This window comes from Ascaphus truei, chromosome 2 (assembly GCF_040206685.1).
Source record: "Ascaphus truei isolate aAscTru1 chromosome 2, aAscTru1.hap1, whole genome shotgun sequence".
Lineage (NCBI taxonomy): Eukaryota > Metazoa > Chordata > Amphibia > Anura > Ascaphidae > Ascaphus > Ascaphus truei.
The window spans coordinates 362,674,300-362,695,014 of NC_134484.1; the positions used below are offsets into that span (position 1 = coordinate 362,674,300).

The 20,715-nt window shown below is 40.2% G+C and overlaps 1 protein-coding gene across 4 annotated transcripts in view; it reads right to left on the reverse strand.

Annotated features, from left to right (window-relative positions):
* The window catches only part of THRB (thyroid hormone receptor beta), a 337,521-nt gene that overhangs the window by 268,876 nt on the left and 47,930 nt on the right, over window positions 1–20,715 (reverse strand). Inside the window, exon 1 of one of the 4 annotated variants that reach the window (XM_075586957.1) lies at window positions 12,655–13,144. The exons of 2 other annotated variants lie outside the window; for them this stretch is intronic. The gene's annotated coding sequence lies outside the window, so the exon portion shown is untranslated. Of the gene's footprint in view, window positions 1–12,654; window positions 13,145–20,715 lie in introns of those variants that run through there. One more of the 4 variants, XM_075586954.1, reaches the window with a different exon arrangement.

Here is a 20,715-nt window from a genome sequence, read left to right on the forward strand (position 1 = left end):
ACGTTTAGTACCATTTCTAAAAACACTTTTTACCTCCTCTGAAAGGTAAGGAAATTCTCCCCTCAATGTTGAGAGCACAAATTTCTGTGATCCTGAAACCAGGCAGAGATCATAATTTTTGTAGTAATTATAGACCCATTTCACTTCAACACTGATATTAAAATTTACAGTAAAATAATTGCAATAAGATTAAATAAATTGCTTCCCAGAATAATAAATGCAGGCCGAGTGGGATTTATTTTAGGGAGACAATCAGCTGATAATATTAGAAGAGTGATGAGATTTAGCAAATGCAACAAAAACACCCACGCTGCTAAATCTCACTTGACGCTGAAAAGGCGTTCAACCGTCAGTGGGACTGACACATTAATGTTTTTGGATACACCTTGACTTTATTGTCTGCACCATTATATTTTTCTTACTTTACCACATATCGCATCTGAGACCTGCTGCGCTCCCCTTACCTGGAAGACGACGCATCACATTTTGGACCTGGACAGTCCACTCTAAGGGTGTAGAGCTGCTGCTGCATTGTATATTTTGTTCACTATAGTCACATTTTATTCACATTTTGGTGGGAGATATTGTCACAATATATTTTTTAGATTTATTTCACTTGTATTTGGGTGAATTACATCCTGTCACTTTCACTGCACTAGAAGCGCCCAGTACCATTTTCTTCTGTTCCACCGTGTAGACTGGTTTTATATATATATATATATATATATATATATATATATATATATATAACAAGTGATCTTTTTATTTGAAATATGTGTGTATACACACACACATATATATATGTATATATACTAATAACCTTAGAAAATTTGGGATCAGGGGAAATATACTAAATGGAATTAAGGCTTTCTATAATCAACCAGGACCAATGCTAAAGATGACTGGGATAAGCTTCGGATTGATCAATATAAATAATGGGATCAGACAAGGGTGCCCACTGTCACCTTTACTATTTGTGCTGAGTCTAGGGCCTTTATCGAACAAAATTTGTATCAATGAAAAATATCAAAGGTTTGATAAAACAGTCTAAAGAGAATAAAATAGCTCTTTACGCAGACAGTATTTTACCAACACTCACCAGACCGCTGACAGTTCTGCCTAATCTATTTGAGGGGATTTCAACATTCAACTTTTTCTCAAATTATAAAATAAACAACACAAAATCAGAAGCACTGGCATTAGGAGTAGAGACAGGGATACTAAAACTATTGAAATTAAATTTTAATTTTAAATTTTAATTTTAGCTCTTTACGCAGACAGTATTTTACCAACACTCACCAGACCGCTGACAGTTCTGCCTAATCTATTTGAGGGGATTTCAACATTCAACTTTTTCTCAAATTATAAAATAAACAACACAAAATCAGAAGCACTGGCATTAGGAGTAGAGACAGGGATACTAAAACTATTGAAATTAAATTTTAATTTTAAATGGGAAAAAGATAGAATCAAATATCTGTGGGTGTACTTGACCGCTAGATATTCAGAGCTGTATAAAGCGAACAACCCAGAACTGTTTCTGTCAATTAAGAAAGATTTGAAAGAGTGGAATAAATATTGTATTTCATGGATTGACAGAATAATATCAGTAAAGATGAATTCTCCCCCTAAATTGCTTTATCTATTTCACAGCCTTCCAATTAATATTCCAACCAAAATGATAAATGATATGCAAAGCAAAATGTATACATTTATCTGGGGAAAGAAAAACCAGAGAATAAAAAGAAGTGTACTAAGTGCACTAAGGACAGAGGGTGGGTTCGCTTGCTGGCACCAAACAAATACTATGCTGCAGCACAATTAAGTCATTTACCAACTTGGCATAGGCTGACGCTGGCGGTTAAGTGGGTGGAGATTGAAGCGAATGAGATCCCGGTACGGAATATAGACACGTACCTGTGGATTCCCAAAAAGAATAGACTTCAAGAGGAGTATAACCACACGGTTATTACATTCACACTAAATATTTGGGATAATTGGGGGGAAAAACAGAGGGGGGGGGGATTAAGAGGACAACCCTCACTCATGACCCCCTTATGGAGGAATGAGGAATTTCCCCCAGGATGTCTACCAGGAATGAACAATATTTGGATTATAAAAGATAGAATTAGGATTAAAGATGCAATGTTTCTGGGAAAATATACACATTCGAAGAAATACATATTCCATCTTCAGAATATTTCAGATATACACAAATCAGGCATTTTATTATTTCCAATTTTTTTTCTGCAAGGGAACACACATCTAACTGAATTTGAAGAGATGTGCACAATACAAACATATCAGAAGGGGTTGATTTCCGGTATATGTTGTACTCTGAGTTCCAAAGACAAAAAAAGAAAGAAAACACTCATATGATTCAATGGGAAAAAGATATTGGAGGAGAGATTCCTAGAGATGATTGGGCAGAGATATGAGAGGCGGCGGCGAACTCATCTGTCTGCACCATAATTAAAGAAAATAGTTACAAGATGATGCTGAGATGGTATTTAACACCAGACAGGTTAGCACATATTTATAAAGGAGCAAGCGCTTTGTGCTGGAGAAATTGTGGTTATAGAGGCACATTATACCTGCATATTCTGGACTTGAAAGAAATGGAAACATGAACGGCATTTATGAATAAACACCACGGAGAAATTTGAAGAAAAAAATAATAATCTGGAATCTACGGTTAAGTGCCTTTCCGTAAGAGATAGCGTCAATATAAGACATTCAAGTTTTAAACAAATTTGAAGTTATTAAAAAAATGTTTCTATAATGGGAAAAATTGTTCAAAAAGTTACAAAGCATAGTACTCCAAAGCATCAGGAAAAATGTTAAGTAGTGACTCTTGCCTCCCCTATATATCTCTAGTTTGATTTGTATTAGTATTGTTAAAGTTATAATTGATTTGATTGTTGATTTTGTTGACCCCCATCCTTTCCTTTGTTATTCTGTATCCACCCCCTACCTTTATTATATTCCAAAAAACAACAAATAAAATAAAAACTGTTTGCAACAAAAAAAGAAAAGTTATATGTAATCAAGCATTCATTTTTTCAATAACACATCTATTGACAAAGATTTATATAAATAAAAACATATTATATTAAATACTACTATTACAAATATGTATCTATCAGTCATGTCACTAGAATACATTTACCATTAATCACAATTATCAATCCATTTAAAGCAGCAATGCTGGGTACTGATTTTATTTTTGACCTTTTCCTGACTTTGCAGCCATCAATAAGATAATACAACAATACCACCAAGTAGTAGCTTCCTTCCCTTCCTACACAAGCATTCAAAATGGTAACATAACCTAATCATTGCATGAGACCACAAACCACAACATAGGCAAGGAAGAGTGCTTGTTATGTGCGAGATTCCATTTCTGGACCCAGTGCAAACCCAATTATGTCAATGGGCTTCAGCTATCAAAAACTAGATTGTAAGCTTTTCAGGCAGCTCTCTACCGTTAATCTCTCTATTCATAGTAGCACTTCAAACACAATACATACCCTCTCATCGAGATGCTCCGGCCAGGCCATGCTTTGGGGATAATCAACCATTCACATTCATTATTCAGCTACTGAACGTGCAAGCATTTGTTTTTGATAATTGACCGGTTATTCCCCAAACCTGGTCTGTCCGGTTAAAATGTAGATGTACAAATAAAAAACATTAGAAGTTTAATATTTTGCTAGTACAGAAAAAAATAACATTGGTGCTGGCACAAAAGACAAATGCTCTCTAGCACTGGGAAGCCGACTCCCAGTACACTGAAAAGGTTGCTTGGGTAGGCAGATTTAACTGACTTTAACACATCTACAGTATGTCACTCCATCCCTATTCTTGCATACATAAAGCACAAGTGTTAACAATGGTATTGTTTGATCTCTTCTGCACTCAAGTTACAGTGACGCTACTTTTTTAATGTCACTGTAACCTCGGAGAATAGAATGTGTGATCAACTAACAAGTTGGAGGAGGGACACATTTTAGGAACGGTCAATGAGAGACACACAACTATTAATTTCCTGATTTATGCTGGGGGGGTATTGCTATAAAGGTAATGCAACAATGTCTGCAACATGGCTCTATGCCACTGAAAAAAAAATACTTCTTTAATAAACTAAGTCTATTGCTTAAATGCCTACAGTATTTATATTGTGTGTGTACAGGTTTTATTTGCTTGATTTTATTTAAAAACAAATTAATGGTCTAAGTAGCAGTTTGGAAATCTTTCCTCAACGCAGTAAGGATTTTTGAGCTGGGTCAGACAAGTATGTTCTAAGGTTACTCTTTAATCAATAACGGATGAAAGTTTCTACACATCCTTTAATCATTGACTTCTTCCGTGGGCTCTCGCTTTCCACAAACAAATGTACTGGTTTACTGTATGCTTTGGGGATTCAGGTTAACATAGCAAGCTTCTTGTGGACAACTTTAAGTACTAAGCAGTGTGTACAGTATATGATATATAGAGGAAATATTACTGTATGCTCATTTGCATGTCTTAGACAGGTCTGCAACCCCATTATCACCCAACACTTACACTGCAGCAAGGGATTCTACGAAATGACATGCAAATGAGCACACAGTGTCACTTTTGCACACACATACACACACATTAGGAAAAATCACGTCAATAGTAAAGGGGAATCTGGCTTAAAGGATATTGGGTATTTCACAAACCATAAACAAAATTAAAAACGTACATAAATTACATGTACAGTACATATACCCAAATAGACTGTAGATGACAGATTGTACATACATTTATGCAAACCTTTATACGCAAATCTTTTTTTTGTTTTTTAAACCAGTAAGACGGTGTAAACCATTTGGAAATATTAGTTTACAGAATTCGACCAGTCACACTTATTCTCCCGGCTCATTGGGAGGGAGGGGTATGGGGGGGGTGGGCGGGAAGGGAAAGCACATTTTATTTATGTATTTGTTTGTTGTGGTGCTGGAGACGTCTGCTGCGCAGTCTGTGGACAGCCAGAATAACGAACCGAGCAGTCCTGGAACGAACCAAACCGATAATCTCATTGGAGGCCAAAATAACAAAGCAAAAGCACTCTTACTTGGGGCACATCATGCGCAGCAAGTCGCTTGAGAAGGACGTCATGCTTGGAATGATCGGTGGCAAAAGCGTAAGAGGCCGCCCAAGAGCTCGCTGGCAAGATACCATCAAGAAAGATACTGTACTGAACATAGCAGAATTGAAAGAAACCGTGAGAGATCAGTAAACATGGAGCACACTGATCCATAGAGTGGCTGAGAGTCGTACTCGACTGAATGGATAGAGAGAGATTTGTTTGTAATGACCAAGACTAGCAGTAGCCTTTCTTACTGGGTCAAGCTAAAATGGGCTAAGTGCCCAATTAGTTAATTAATCAGTAACAGTCAGCAAAAAGGAACTCTATTTAGGGAAGAATCAGAGCTGCTAGTTGTTTAAGCACAAGATACCAAGGTCAAGCTGTAGTAAAAGCATAATTGACCCATCTAATAATGTCTCACTGTGTTGCGTAACCTGCCACATTAAAAGGTTTATATCATTTTTTGTTCAAGTGCCAGATTATGGACAGGCCTTTTGGAATGACCCGACATACTTGGCGGCATATTGCCACTGCCCTAGATGAGCTTAGAATGTTTAGATAACAGGGATAGTTGAGTAATGGATAACAATAAGAGCTTCTATTATGTATATCTTTACTTGTATAGTGCCGTCCATGTATAGACTGTAGCGCTTCACAGCAGTAATACACAACAAAATAATAGTAGACACAATAGGAAAAAAGCACTACAAACATAAATGTAAACATTAGGAAAAGGAGTCCCTGTCCCGAAGAGCTTACAGTCTAAGTGGTAAAGTCTGCTCAGTACATATGGACCTGAATCCCTCGTCCTAATTTAAAGTCACAGACTGCTCCCCCTTAGGAAAGCCCCACTGCTTAGCCATGCATGCTATTGTAGCTGCAGTCATTCTATCAGATTCTGTAGCAAAAGATAAAAATGAGTTCCGTTCATACACGCAGAGTGAGAGCTCTACCAAACGGCTGTCTGTTGTGAATGTATGTGTTTAATCCTGTTTAAAGTAGTCGCAACAAAGTCAAATCCTTATCATTTAAACAGTTACATGTCTGAAACCAGCTGATCAGCGTTTCATTATTTGAGGATGGGAGGAGTTATATGAGATCACTGATAACATTACCTTTTTTTTGTACTTCCCACACAGTAAAATCTTATTTATCTTAATTAGCTGGGGGTTTTAAATGAGAAATTATTAGATCATGAAAATGTAGTTTTTATAGATCTTGGTATTTTATTGTGTGTGAAAATAAAAGGGAAAGGCTCTTTGTTTTAAAAATCAGCCAGTAATAGTACATTGCTCCACAAAAGGTGCTTTGTTCCACTGGATGAATTTATCTTCCTTGTGCTCACCTTAGTACTTCCCACCTGTCTCCTTCTTGGCGACATGTCTATAAGTGATAAGTGAAAAAAGAAGAAATAACAGTGCGCATCTAAGTTGTAACGTGACGTGATAAGTGAAAATAAGTGAATTGAATAACTTAACCTAGAATTGAGCGTCTGCAGCTGTGATGAAGGGGGGGGCTCAGAATCCCTCTGGAGCTAACAAATGGATACAAAAAAGACACAGCGCACAACGCTCATAGTGCATTACAAATATTATTCACATAAACAATAAAAGGGTGAGTAATGTGCGTACATCAATTGCAATAAAATTAAGCAGTTTCGGGATATGTTACCCAACGCCTCCGGAGACCGGATTAGGTATCCTTGCAGGGGTTAAACTGCTATCCTCGATGGTGCAGGGTCCTATTGGAGTAGGTGCACAACCTCTGCTGGGCCTTGCTCCCCTGTGCACGATTGGGCCGGGAGCTGCTGGTTCCTGGAGTGCTTCAGCAAAGCAAATCTGGTCATCTGCTGGGCGTTTGCACTCTCCTCTGTGTGGAGTGCTTCCTGGTTCGTGACGTCACCACAGGAATTCGCTAGTACTAGTGCTCTAGCTTTTTATTAGCACCCTACTGCGCAATTTGATCGTGGTCGAACGGCGCCGAATTCCTGTGGTGACGTCAGGAAGCACTCCACACAGAGGAGAGTGCAAACGCCCAGCAGATGACCAGATTTGCTTTGCTGAAGCACTCCAGGAACCAGCAGCTCCCGGCCCAATCGTGCACAGGGGAGCAAGGCCCAGCAGAGGTTGTGCACCTACTCCAATAGGACCCTGCACCATCGAAGATAGCAGTTTAACCCCTGCAAGGATACCTAATCCGGTCTCCGGAGGCGTTGGGTAACATATCCCGAAACTGCTTAATTTTATTGCAATTGATGTACGCACATTACTCACCCTTTTATTGTTTATGTGAATAATATTTGTAATGCACTATGAGCGTTGTGCGCTGTGTCTTATTTGTATCTATAAGTGATAAACATGGGACTAAAATCTTTAACCATGTCTGAAACTAATACAAGGACTATACTAAAAAGAGAAACATGAAACGGAAATACTACTGTCAGCAACCAAATAAGCCTAAACATCATGCTAACCATTTAATAGAATGATTGGCAATGTTTTATTCTATAAACATCAAAGTGGCGGATTGGGTAGTTTTTGGAAGATATTCCTCACTGAAATCAATTGCGTATTTTGCCCCAAAATGGCCCGATCGCCACTTAGGTGGATATACTGTAGAATAAGCCCCTTAAGTGAGAGGAGAGATGGACAACGGTGAGAGCCATGAAATAAGTGTACACATCTGTGTTTCCCCAAAGGCAGACAGCCTGATGGGGCTCCCCAAGAGCTGCTCCCCTCTGCACAGGACCAGTGTGCTAAGGGTTAACATTTGCTTGTTCAGCCTTTGGTGCAGCGAAAGGGCAGCCAAAGGGTGTGAGCCGTTTGCTGATGTTAGGTGATGTTAAAGCTGCTCTATTTCAATCTGAAACTCACCAGTCCTTTTATCCCCTGTACCCAATTTTCCAACTCTATCTGTCCATGAAATGTCTGTGAAGTGACTGTATAACCCTGTTCTTTTAATGTAACCATGTATTTTTTATAACTCTGTGCTCAGGACATACTTGAAAACGAGAGGTAACTGTCAATGTATTACTTCCTGGTAAAACATTTTTTATAAATAAATAAAAATAAATAAATAAATAAGGGGAGACAAAGAGGGAAGTAGAGTATAGAGAGACCTGCAAGAGTAAGGGAAGGACAACAGGGAAAATGGACGAGACTGAGAGCTGTGACATGAAGGGAGAGAGTCGTGGAGAGAAATGGGGTCAGACAGGAAGAGATAGCGGAATGCACAGAGAGAGGGGAACTCAGAAGCGAGAAAAGGGATATGGTGGAGGAGACCAGGTACACAATGAGAGAGTAAAAGTAAGCATAGGGATGGCGAAAGGGTAAGGAAAAGTAAATAGAGAGAAACGTTATAGGGGCACAGAAAGGGGCATTACAATTGGGCCGATAATAGATCAGAAGGCCCTGCCATCCAAGTTATATTCTGCGGCCCTCATTATCCAATAAGAATGATTAGGCAACGAGACTATTGAAGAGTTAACATCATGACGAGAGGGAAACATATGACAACTTTGTCAATATTTAACTCTGGTTTTAACCTAGACAGAGATAATGCTGTGGTAGAAAGGGTGAAAAATTGTTCCTCAAATGGAAAAATGTAGATAATAGTAATAAACTCGTAGTAGAGGTTATTGTCCTGTGAACTTAAAATAGCAGATCCTCCTATTCATGTGTTTTTTTTACAGGGTGGCTACCAGGGGTCCCCAAGCCAAACACCACTATTTTCAGCTCTGCGTACTCTACGGTTCTCGAAATACTTACCGGTGAAGTTATTGGGTTTAAATCTCCTTCAAGAGGAAACAAACTGGCTGCCAAATATCCGACCAATGCGTCAGGAAGCCCCGTAAACAAGCACTCACCTATAGTATGCACCAGCCGGGGCATCCCTATACCTCCCACCCGTTTCTAGAAATTCCAGCACCTCTCTGATTGGCTCCCTGGCGCACCACGTGACGCGTCGCCGCACGGGATTACAAACCTGTTGTAGCCCCTGCTGGCTGGCGCGTCACAGCACGCAGTGAGCCTGGGGGCGCCGAGGGACCGGGGACAGCTAGGAAGAGGTAAAGAGCTGGTGGAAGGCGCGCGCCGCCTGCTGCACTGGGGATCTAGCCTAAGTAATGCCCCAGACTGCATAGCTGGTATATCTGTCAATTACTGCGAGAGCCTCCAAAGTCAAGCCCCACAATGCCTTGCCGCTCTGGATGCAAACCATTGTGGGGAGAGACCTTGGAAGCTCCTGCTGTATCTGACAGTGGGAGTTGGAACCGGTAAATGCTTTAAAATTGTCCCATCATATAAATCACATTAAAGCAGAACATGCAATATATTTTGCCTCAGGAACCCACTACACTACTTGGGATCAGCCATTGCATATGTTTTTTGGCAAACCCCTTGGAGACACACCACGAACCTCTAGGCAAACACTGACCTAGATTTTTTACCAAAGAAGTTTACTCCACCTCTGACATGAAGAAACTTTTGTGTTAGGAAAATGTGAAAAGATGTTGCAAACTGATGCAGAACTTAATGCATTCCAATATATTAATACCATAACTCAAATTGCAAACTACAGTAATGCATATAGAGCAAAATGCCTTTATAACTATGCAAGATAAAAATTACATTAATTTTTATTTTTCTAAATCTACATTGATAAATCACACCGAGTATATATTGTATCCACTGAACCTCTTTCAATACAAGCAAGAATCAATGCTCAATGTCAAAGCATCAGCAGTGTCCCATCAACATTTACAACAGTTATTTCCATCAAACGTTCCCATATATTTTTCACTGACAAGATTTTAGACTTTGTGGTCACATGGTTGTGGATCTGGTACAGCCAATACATTATTAGCTGGACAGCTGTCATTTTCACCCCTATAAGAGATATATATCGATCTATATCTATCTCTCTCTCCATATATATATATATATATATATATATATATATATATATATATATATATATATATATATATATATATATATACATACATACACACACACACACACACACACACACACACACTTCGTTGTCGAACTGTAGTAATTTGAAACACACGCTGAACAAAATAGCACAAGCCTTGATTATCATCAGTGTCAACCTTTACACTTCTCTCTTAACATGACTGCTTACATTTATTTTCCAAACAACTAAATGAATATTATTATTAATAATACAATAGGAATGATGAGGGATTTTTTTCAACTCATAAAAAAGCAGAATTAAGCCTCAATTATGTGTACCTACAGTTTCCATGATTCCACTACACAGCAGGGCCTGCGTCCAAGTATTTCACAGTCATTTTGTCAGGTGGCATGTTTCACCATGTTTTTTCTCCAGTTGAAACAGTTCGCTAACACCATAAACACAGGCACCCTCCACATAATGGCAGCAAGTACAACATTCCCACACTGACATAGCAACTCTGTCCTTCTGCATGATAAGCACTGCATGGAGTGAGATAGGTGAAGAATTGTTAAGTACATTCTCCCACAATCCCTTTTTCTTTCACCATGACAAAAAGCTTTTGCTGCACAGACAATAAAATGCCATATATCATGTATTATATTACGTGTGCCTTTAGGTTCATTATCAGTAACCCATAAGTCCCTGAAGTTTTACAACTTGTGGATACCACTGGATAATATGTACAGTATCCTATATTTATATAGAACTATTTAACTGCTTGTTGTACCGCAAGCAAGAATTTTAGCTTTTTTTTTTTCACAAAATGAACTAATTTACCATCAAATTCCACCCATGATGGAAATGTTAAGTGTAATAAAGAAACAAATCCATATGCCTTTGTTTGCAGAATATGGATATTTTAAGAAGTCTATTTCTGTACCTGGTAAAAACAGGGTCCAAATCGCTTCCCAAAAAAGACAGAAAAGCCCAGTGCTACATCCAATTTGACAAAACGTATAGTAATTAGTACAATATATAGTTAAATAATAATATTCTCATGAATAAGGGTCATTTAGTTAAATCGCTTTCCCCCACATGTATACTGAATTCTACAAATGTGTAAAAAAAATCAAATGTATTTTTACTTTTACTAAATATCCAGTCAGGTTAATGTCAATATACGGCCATCTTGGTCATAAGAAACAGGTTACTACTACAAAAAGTTGTCTTAGAAGGTGAAGAAACTGTAAATGATCTCCTGCGTGAAGAGGTTTATGCCTGTCGGCCCATACATATATATGGGATTGTCCCGTAAAAGTTCTCTCGGGACACATAATTGTCCCGTATTTTAGTGCCTTGACGGGAAATACCTGAACCAAAAAAAAATGATGGTAATGAAAAATGGAATAGATTTCTACTTGAGTATAATACTTACCTTTTCCGATAGATGTCACCTTACTAAATTATTAGAATAATAAAGTTTGGACTCTGCCTGGTCATCTCATAATACCACGGCACTCGCCCCTAATGGGGTAACTTTTTGTCTCACTGCTACTTGTTAGTTCAGTGCACGTCTTTCCCCGCCCAGCCAAGAGCAGAGATGATAAAAATCAAAGCAGGAGATACCATTCAGCTCGACGCATTTGCAAATCATTCAATCGCTCATTATGATGTCACAGTTTCAAACTGGATTTCGGCGTCCCGTATTATAGAAACTTAAATGTGGCAACCCTACCTAAAGTTTTTGTGACAGCTGGAGAGAGATGTACAGCATGGATCACCCTGCCAGCACTCACATATTGTGCGCAGGTATTCATCATCCTATTATATAGCGTAAGTGTGGGCTGCGGTCAGGGTTACCAAGTGGTGTATCCTCAAAAGGCACTAGATACAAATTATCATATCGAACTGACCAGTATCATTTAGGATGGCAGCTGAAATGCTGCATGTAATAGTCACCTACAATAGTTCAAAATATACGTAAATACATTTTAGAAACACACTAGGTTTAATCTAAACAGTTAAATCAGTAGTCAAACATCTGCAGTGACTTTTTGCCCTCTGAAGCCCAGATCACATACTGTACTGTACAAGCTTAACCGTCCTGGTTTTGTTGATCTCTCAGAGAATAAAATGGGTGAGGAGTGGAGGAAGAAAATAAGGACTGGCTGAATGTATCCCTGCTAATCAGAATCCAGAAAACGTCCCCTGGTAGCACCCACCCTGGATACAGACCTCCTGATTTAATCTAGATCCAGCTGCTATTCACCCACTGAATCTGTGTGCAGATGGACATGGTGTGCAATCTGGATCTACTGTAGGTGGTCACTTTACACTATCTGGACCCAGAGTGCTATTTTATAACTCAACCAGGATCTAGAGTGCACATGACTGCCTCTCAATCCACTATGGGTGACACTTCACCCACCCTGGATCCAGGTCACCATGCATAATGACTTTTCACTCAGTTTTTAGTCAATCCGGATCCAGACGGACATTTTTCTCAATCTATATCCGCAGTGATTCTTTCCCTTGATCTCCATTCACAGTGACACTTCATTAAATCCCATCCAGTCCCCCCCCTTCCCCCCCTCCCCAATACTCTGTTTAACACTCACCGGGTCAGCACTCAAAATAGCAGGATAACCCCCCTCTCTTCTGGATCTGTTCTGCTCCTCGCTTTCCCATGCAATCAGAAATAAAAGGCACATACAAAGCGCGCCGGTGTGTTTGCCAAGCACAGCAGCCTGTGTGTGTATACAGTATATCCCGGATCCACAAGCAAATGTGCTCTCAGTCACAGCACGAAGCAGCAGGAGCCCAGCACAGCACGGTCCCAGCACAGCAGAGTCCCAGCACAGCACGGTCCCAGCACAGGCAGAGTCCCAGCACAGCACGGTCCCTGCACAGCACAGGCAGAGCGCAGCACGCGGGATTCCCCTGCAGCCCGGGCTCAGCTGTCACTGCTGTCACAGGGTTTCCCCCCCTGAGCCGGGAGAGCGCGGAGGTCTTGCTGCTGCCTGTGCTACTTCTCCAAGAGCTGCTCGGCTCGCAGTCACCACACCCTCCATGCACAGAGCTGCAGGAGGAGAGACCTCCTCTCACTCAGTCACACCTGCACAGACACAGCTTGTTTCAAGGACTTCTTGGCACATGCATAGGGGGTTATGTACCAGGGGTTATGTACCAGTTTAAAAATAAATGCATGCCTCAGAGGGAGTCTGTGTATTAGGTAAATGCCCACACAGCTATTCTTTTGTGTTTTTGTTTTTTAATGTTGCATCAAATGTAAGACACGTGTTTATCATGTATCAGACACATCCTTAAAGAAGGCCAAGTCCGTCAATATGTTGTGTGACACAATGACAATGACAATGCATCAGAATGGTGCATTTAAGAAATAAAGAAAATCTGCAAAAAATATGACAATTTATGTATACAAAGTGAAAGTTCTTTTTCAATCAAACCAGTCAACCACGATAACCTATTGTTAACACAGTGTGTGTGTGTGTGTGTGTGTGTGTGTGTGTGTGTGTGTATATATATATATATATATTGAGAGAGAGAGAGAGAGGTTTCTTTCTCTGGGGTCCCCTACATTCCGGTGTGCAGCTGTGAGGCGCGGGGGAGCACTGCAACGGTCAGGGAGGCGATCGAGTCGCGGGAGGCTCCCTTTGCCGAGCGCCACCAACGTGGATGAGCGCGCGCATGTGCGGTGCGGGCTGCGCTTGCGCAAACTGCCTTCAGGCGTGGTGGCCATTACCAGGATCGCGCATGCGCAGTGAAGGCGCATAGCGGTGGCCATTACACAGTAACTCCGCAGGGGAACTACAATGCCCAGAAGGCACTGGGGGCTGGACTATCACATGGTACAACAGAGCCAATAGGGCTCCTGGATTGTCCTGCTTGCAGAATAGATACATTTGGCACATTGCGAGCCACACCAGTCGGAGCTGGGACACAGAAGGGTAATGGTGTATGTGCAGGGTGTCTGTGGCCCCTGCACTAGGCCAGAGACCCCCTATTAGGCCACAGCTAGGCCTCGACTCCCCTGTAGGTTGTAGCTGCTACAGGGACACTGCCCCATTATCTAATTAGTGTTGGGGACACTGCAAAGGACACGTGCAGCAGATGCGGCCTGTGGCCTAGGACCAGACCACCAATGCATAAAGAGACTTAAGGTGGGAACCTCCAGCTGGATACCACCCCACGTGGAGGCGGACTCATCGCTGCGGCGACAGCGTGGGACCGGGCAGCCCCTTGTCTTCCATTAGCGCTACCAGGTGTTGGAGCACCCGGCAGGTATACCCACTCTGCAAGTGCACAACTTTAACACTGATTGTGGGCAGCGCTGTCACACACACGGGGGGGGGGGGGCGTGCCTATTGTGGGCTGGACACTGGGACACTGCTGCCCCTGACCCAAGTACTGTGGGAATATTGTGTGGGTACCAATATACAGTACATATTGTAAGGTGTTGTTGCATATTATATGTGCGTTCTAAGTCTGTGCCTAGTAAATGCTGTTATACTATACTCTGGTGTGTGTTACTGGGTATATTGTCCTGTGACGGGGTTATACAGTATAGCTAGGATCCCTCATAGGTGGAGGCGCTGTCACCAGACGGATCATGTACAACCCACAAAAAATATATATATATATATATTTACACACAAGAATTGCCTGCCACAGACTATAATTAAATAAAGAGTATCCAAATTAGTAAATAAGCTATAATGTGATAGACACAAGAATAAATGGAAACAAATAGAAAGAAAACGTGTTCCAATAATAGCACTCAGATATACTCCAAAATATATATAAACATACAAATATTATTAAGAACGTCAAAAATATAAACACACAAGTTAAAAGAGTCCCTGATGCCACCCGATACAGATAGAGATGCGAAGACCCATACAAATAGTAACATGCATGAGCAAAATAACATTGATTGGTGTAGCCTTATGTAAATGTGCTAATTGAGAAAAATGGTCTAAAATAGTCCCGCTCCCCAATAAGGCCAGCTGTTGACCACTGTACACATACATATATATATATATATATATATATATATATATATATATATATATACACATATACACACACACGTTGGAGCTGCGTCATACCTCCACATTCCCCTGACCCGTGTATGCTTTGTGCAGCGTGATGCCTGTGTTTACCTCAACTACACATCCAGACTGATGCTGGGGCGCTCTACGCTTGCTGCTGGTTATTACTCTACTGTGGGACTGGAACGCTGGGGGTCTGTATTCATTGCACATTGTGCTCTATTTGGACCTCCTCCCTACCTCACCTACTACATGCTCGCAGTGTTTTACTAGCATCAGGACTCATCTCTATATTTCAGCATCCTCAGGGTCTTTTTTATTATACCTCTGTGGCTTTGTTCATGTTATTCACCATCATTATCCTAGCCACTCGGGTCTTTGCTGTTCATTTTTCAAATTTCCCCCATGTTAGTACTTATTTTTGCCTGGCATCTCGTGTGTTATATTATGCAGCATTTAGATATTTTCTCTAGTTGCTTTACATGCAGGTTTTTGGTTTATAGTGTTATATTTTGATTTATCATCCTATTTTGTACTATTGTGTCATCTGGTTGTTCCGTTTATTTTTTTGAGTCCCTACCTACCCTATGATCGGCCGATCGTCACCACATCTCTAGGGGAATTCTCTTTTAACCTAGTTTTGTTCTGTTCTATTGGGACTCTCATTATATGGTTCTTCCATGTTTGGGTTTTTTTTTGTTTAGATATTATAAGTTTCATTTTTACAGCAGTTATTTAATATGTGGTATGTGCTTTGGTATGTTTTAATTATTTTATTCTTGCATTACTAATAAAATCCATTTTTCTATTTTCACCATATATTTTCTGAGTGCTCCATTTTTTACCCTCTTTTTTCTTTCTGTGTTTAAATTGTCTTTGGGTCGGTAGCACCGCCAGAGGTTATTATTTACCCTGACGTCTGGTTTTGTGTATTACCAGTTCATTTTGATATATATATATATATATATATATATATATATATATATATATATATATATATTAAAATTAATGACCCTTGTAGAACATGAAAGACAGTTATGATTGTAGTTTGGTAAGCTGCTGGACAGATAAATAGATCAAATGAGTGTATGCACACCAATAAAAAAACTATATATATTTATTATTATTAGTCAACAAAATGGCCACACCCTAGGTAGAAGACCTCAGCAGAAGGGTAGGTAGTGCAAGGTAAAGATAAATAATAGAAGTCATTAATGACGACATAAGGAGTAGAAGAAAAAGGCCTGTATTAAGTCCATCATGCAGACGCATCCCATAGGGTATTTTGATCACCTTGGTGATCATTAATGACTTCTATTATTTACCTTTACTTTGCACCACCTACGCTTCTGCTGAAATATTCTACCTAGCGTGTGGCCATTTTGTTGACTAATTTTGGTATAATATTGGTGTGTGCATATTCATATATGTGCACTTTGTTTTGTAAGAGGTCTTCATAAAGGTTGTAACACTTGCCAGCACTCATTTGATCTATTTATCTGTCCAGCAGCTTACCAACCTACAATCATACGTGTCTTTCATGTTCTATAAGGGTCAGGGTAAAGGCAAAAATGGCCCTTCCATTGATACAAAGCACCCATGGTATTTACTATTAAATAGAAACGAACAGCTGTATCTTCACCATGTCTCAAAAGTTTCTATTGGTTGGATGCACATATTATTTTGCTTGTACCTGTATCATATGTAAGAAGTTTGTTAAATCAGATCTCGTATGTTGTGTGATTAAGAGCGGTCTTTGAAAATAAATAGGAGGTAGGGATCACAAAATGCCCTTATAACCATAGGAGGTCTCAAATTCTGCATCTGCCACGTCTGAGATGATCTAAGCGACTCGACCTAAAATATCTGATTCAAATAAAGTACATCTTTAAATCAGTTCTGAATTGCGTGGATTGCATAATTGCTCTATGCTGCATTGCTGCTCTGGTAAGTGACATACACCACCTCAACAGCGATTAAAGAACGTAGCTGTACTACCCGTACTTTACTTATGAAAACCTCAATACCTTAATGGGACAACCCAAAAATAGGTAAGTTATTGAAATATACATCCACTGTAATGCTGAGGGCATTTTAAATAAATAGCAGAGAATCGAAAGTGAAAAGAATATCAGGTATCTTAAATAGTAGACGCAATTAAAACCATAACAGTCAACAATTAACCGGTCTGCCCTTTATCTTTTTAATTAACTCTGGGAAACTTGTTTATGGAGTACATTTTATACCAGCGTTTTAGTGAAAGGAGGTTCATGCCAGCTCATAACGGACAGGAAACGTCTCCACTAAGTGCCCCTCCTGCTCAGTGTGACTACTCGCATCTCGCCCCTCATACATCACGCCCCTCCTCATACATGACGCTGACAGCAATGGAGCAAACATGATAGCGGGTTTCATGACCTAGACCTAGTACAACACGTTGACTCTGTACCTGCTATGGAGGAGTATAAAATGAGAGAGAGAAGAGAGGAAGATCTGTGTGGTAAGGCGCTCCTTAATGTAGTTACAGCCAGGGTGTCACGGAAATGTGTACAGCAATGCAAAGAGAGGATTGACGTTTCGGTCCCCGTCTTGATTGTGGCGGGACTGTCAGCTACTCAGTACTGGCGCCTGTTTCACCTGCTGCTGGATTTTTCCCCTGTCTAACTCTACATAAAAAAAAAACTATACAGTAGGTAGAAACAAACTACTATGTGACAAAGCTGGTGATAGATTTTTATTTTAATACACATAGTTTTAACAGTTATTAACAGTAAACAATGGAGCAATGGAGTTTATAAAGAAGTAGCTATTGGCAGAATAAGAACATCCCTTTATTTTCTGAGGCTGATCATGGCTGTAGTAATACAATGAGGCAGTAGAGAACAGAAAAATGTAGGCATATGCATCAAGCTACCGGTTTCTACAATGTGACGTGTGTGTTAGTTATTGGGGGAGGTTGGTTATTATGTGTATTGGGGGTTAGCACAGATGCAGCGTTTTTAAGACTCAAAGAGGGTGAGTTCATTACCTGTGTAGGTATCTTAGATTATTTTTTTATTAAAACTATTTTACACTATATTGTTTCCCTGTCTTACCTTTCACATATTACCTATCCCTATGACGGAGGCTGTGTATCCAAAATCTAATTGTTGGGATCCTGTTGCCCAAATCGTTTGGAGTGTGTGGAGATTCTTTTCTGGATATCAACACTATAAAGTTCTGGGAAGACATCAAACAGAGTTCCTGATCCCGATGGTGGATAAAGGCTTTTATTTGTCTGTATAACTGTAGTGCGTATCTTACCATCTACCTGCTTCAATTATTTGAACATACTACCCTATGATTGTTTCCCTTTCTGTTATTTTCTCCCCTATTTCTTTTGCGCCTAGGTCATTCTTTTGGTTATACATACATATACATATATAGCAAAGCAAATAGCGATAGGGAACCATGTTAAAAAGGGTTTTTTAAGCAAAAAGTGGCACTATGTGCTCATTTGCATATCTTTTCCCAGAATCCCTTGCTGCAGTGGAAGTGCTGTGTGCCGGGTGATAATGGTGGAAGGCGGGGTTGCCTAATACATGCAGATGAGCATACAGTTGTATTCACATTTGTGTATATATATATATATATATATATATATATATATATATATATATTGTGGCAAGAGGGCCTCGCGGCGTGGTCAGTAAGACGCTAGACACGATGGGAAACTTTAAACTGTAGTGGTTTATTAGCCACAACCAAAATAAAGTACGGGTGTACTGTCCCTTTAAGAAACTACTTTCTAGAAAATAAAGCCTATTCCCGTTAGGGAAACTAACTCACTTCTTGAGCCCTTACTAACAGGGCAGCCAGCTAATCTGGTTATGCCCAAAACATGTGCTCTACAAAGTATAACAAATAAGTATCATAACAAAGTCTTATCTGTAATGCAGCTCCAACAGCAAACAGGAACACTGGTTCCGGGGAGCAGGCTGTGTCCAGCTCGCAGCAATCTTTATCTTTATCCTGGGTTGGGGTCCCAGCTGGTCCCAGCAGCAAAGCTCCTCGCAGGACTGGGGGACCAGAGCAACAGCTAGGGCTTCTTAGCTGGGAGAAGTCTCTCCAGCCTCCTGGATAAAAACAAGCTCACCATGTGTGAGCAACTTCCTGCTTTTTAAAGCACTTGTTTCACTGATGAGTTCCACCCCTGTTTAATCAGTCTTCAGCTGTGCTTTCTCTCTCTGAGGAGATTAACGTTCTGTGTACTGGCTGCAGCGTCTCTCCATTCACTGTTCCAGCCTACTGAGTCAGTGACTCTGTCACAATATATATATATATATATATATATATATATATATATATATATTTTCTGATGCCCACACCACGTTGCAGTCTCTTTTGTCCCAATTTAAGGCCAGAAACACTGTATTTTCTCTGCAGGGGTTTATTTACAGGGATTAAATCATACAACATGCCCACCGTCCCTTTAATAAACAAAATAATAAAATCAAATCCTAACTAACTGACTTTTCTTCAGTCCTCTCTAAAGACCGCTGGCCAGCTATACTGGTTCCCAGCTAAAACATGCCCATGCATATGCAAGAATCTACACAGTCTTTGCACACAGCAACAACAAAGGGTTTTTGCTTATCTGTTTGTAAGTCCTCCAGGGCAGATGTCCCTGCTTCAGCACAGACAATTAAGAGAAATGCTGCACACCTCACAATAGAAAAAATGAATACAGTTACCGGTGCTCCGATGTTTGCACGAAAGCCTGCAATCAGTCCTGGATAGATGAACAAAGGAACATAGGGCACAATGGATTTAGAATATCCAAACTCATTTATTGAGCCAACACAACGTTTCGACCATGATGGTCTTTATCAAGTGACAATGGCATAAACACAATCCCTTCTAACAACATATAAATAGTGCCCCAAACCCCCACAATGCAACCTGTTCAATCAGTGGTGATGGTATTCATGTGCTGAATCAGTCCCTTTAACCAATGTCCAGTCTGTATCCTTGAGTAGGTGATCCCCAACAGATGTTAGTGTTCCTCTGAGCATCGTGGTGTCCAATTCCTCCCCACTTCCGTGTTATTTGGCATCCATCTTGCTGACGTCATCAATCCGGGTCCTCAGCAGTTGGAACGCATCCGGGTCCTCGTGCGTTTCAAATCCGCGCATGCGCGGTGAATATCCGTTCGATCTTCTTCATCCCTTCTCAATTTGGAACGCATAAAGCGCAGACTGCATATCAGTCATTGCGCATGCGTTAGTCATTCAACCTGCGGTCCTGCAAGTATAAGGGGGATTAGCTGATCTTCGGTTTTCATCTGTAGTGGTCCATCAGTGCGTCATCTTCTTCTGTCAATCAATGGGGGGGATATCTTCGTCATCAGAAGTCCACGATGTTTGCAAAAAGAAAAAAGGGGGGATAAATCAGCACACCACTATATGAACTAGCTGCTAATATATAATATTACTGTGAAAAGAGAGTGATAATAAAAAAGATTAAAAAAGGTTGGTCTTTGTCAATTTTTAGAAATACATATCCCCAGAGGTATACTGACCTGACAGTTTATATCCTTTTAGCTAATACAGCAAGCAGTGGCAGCAA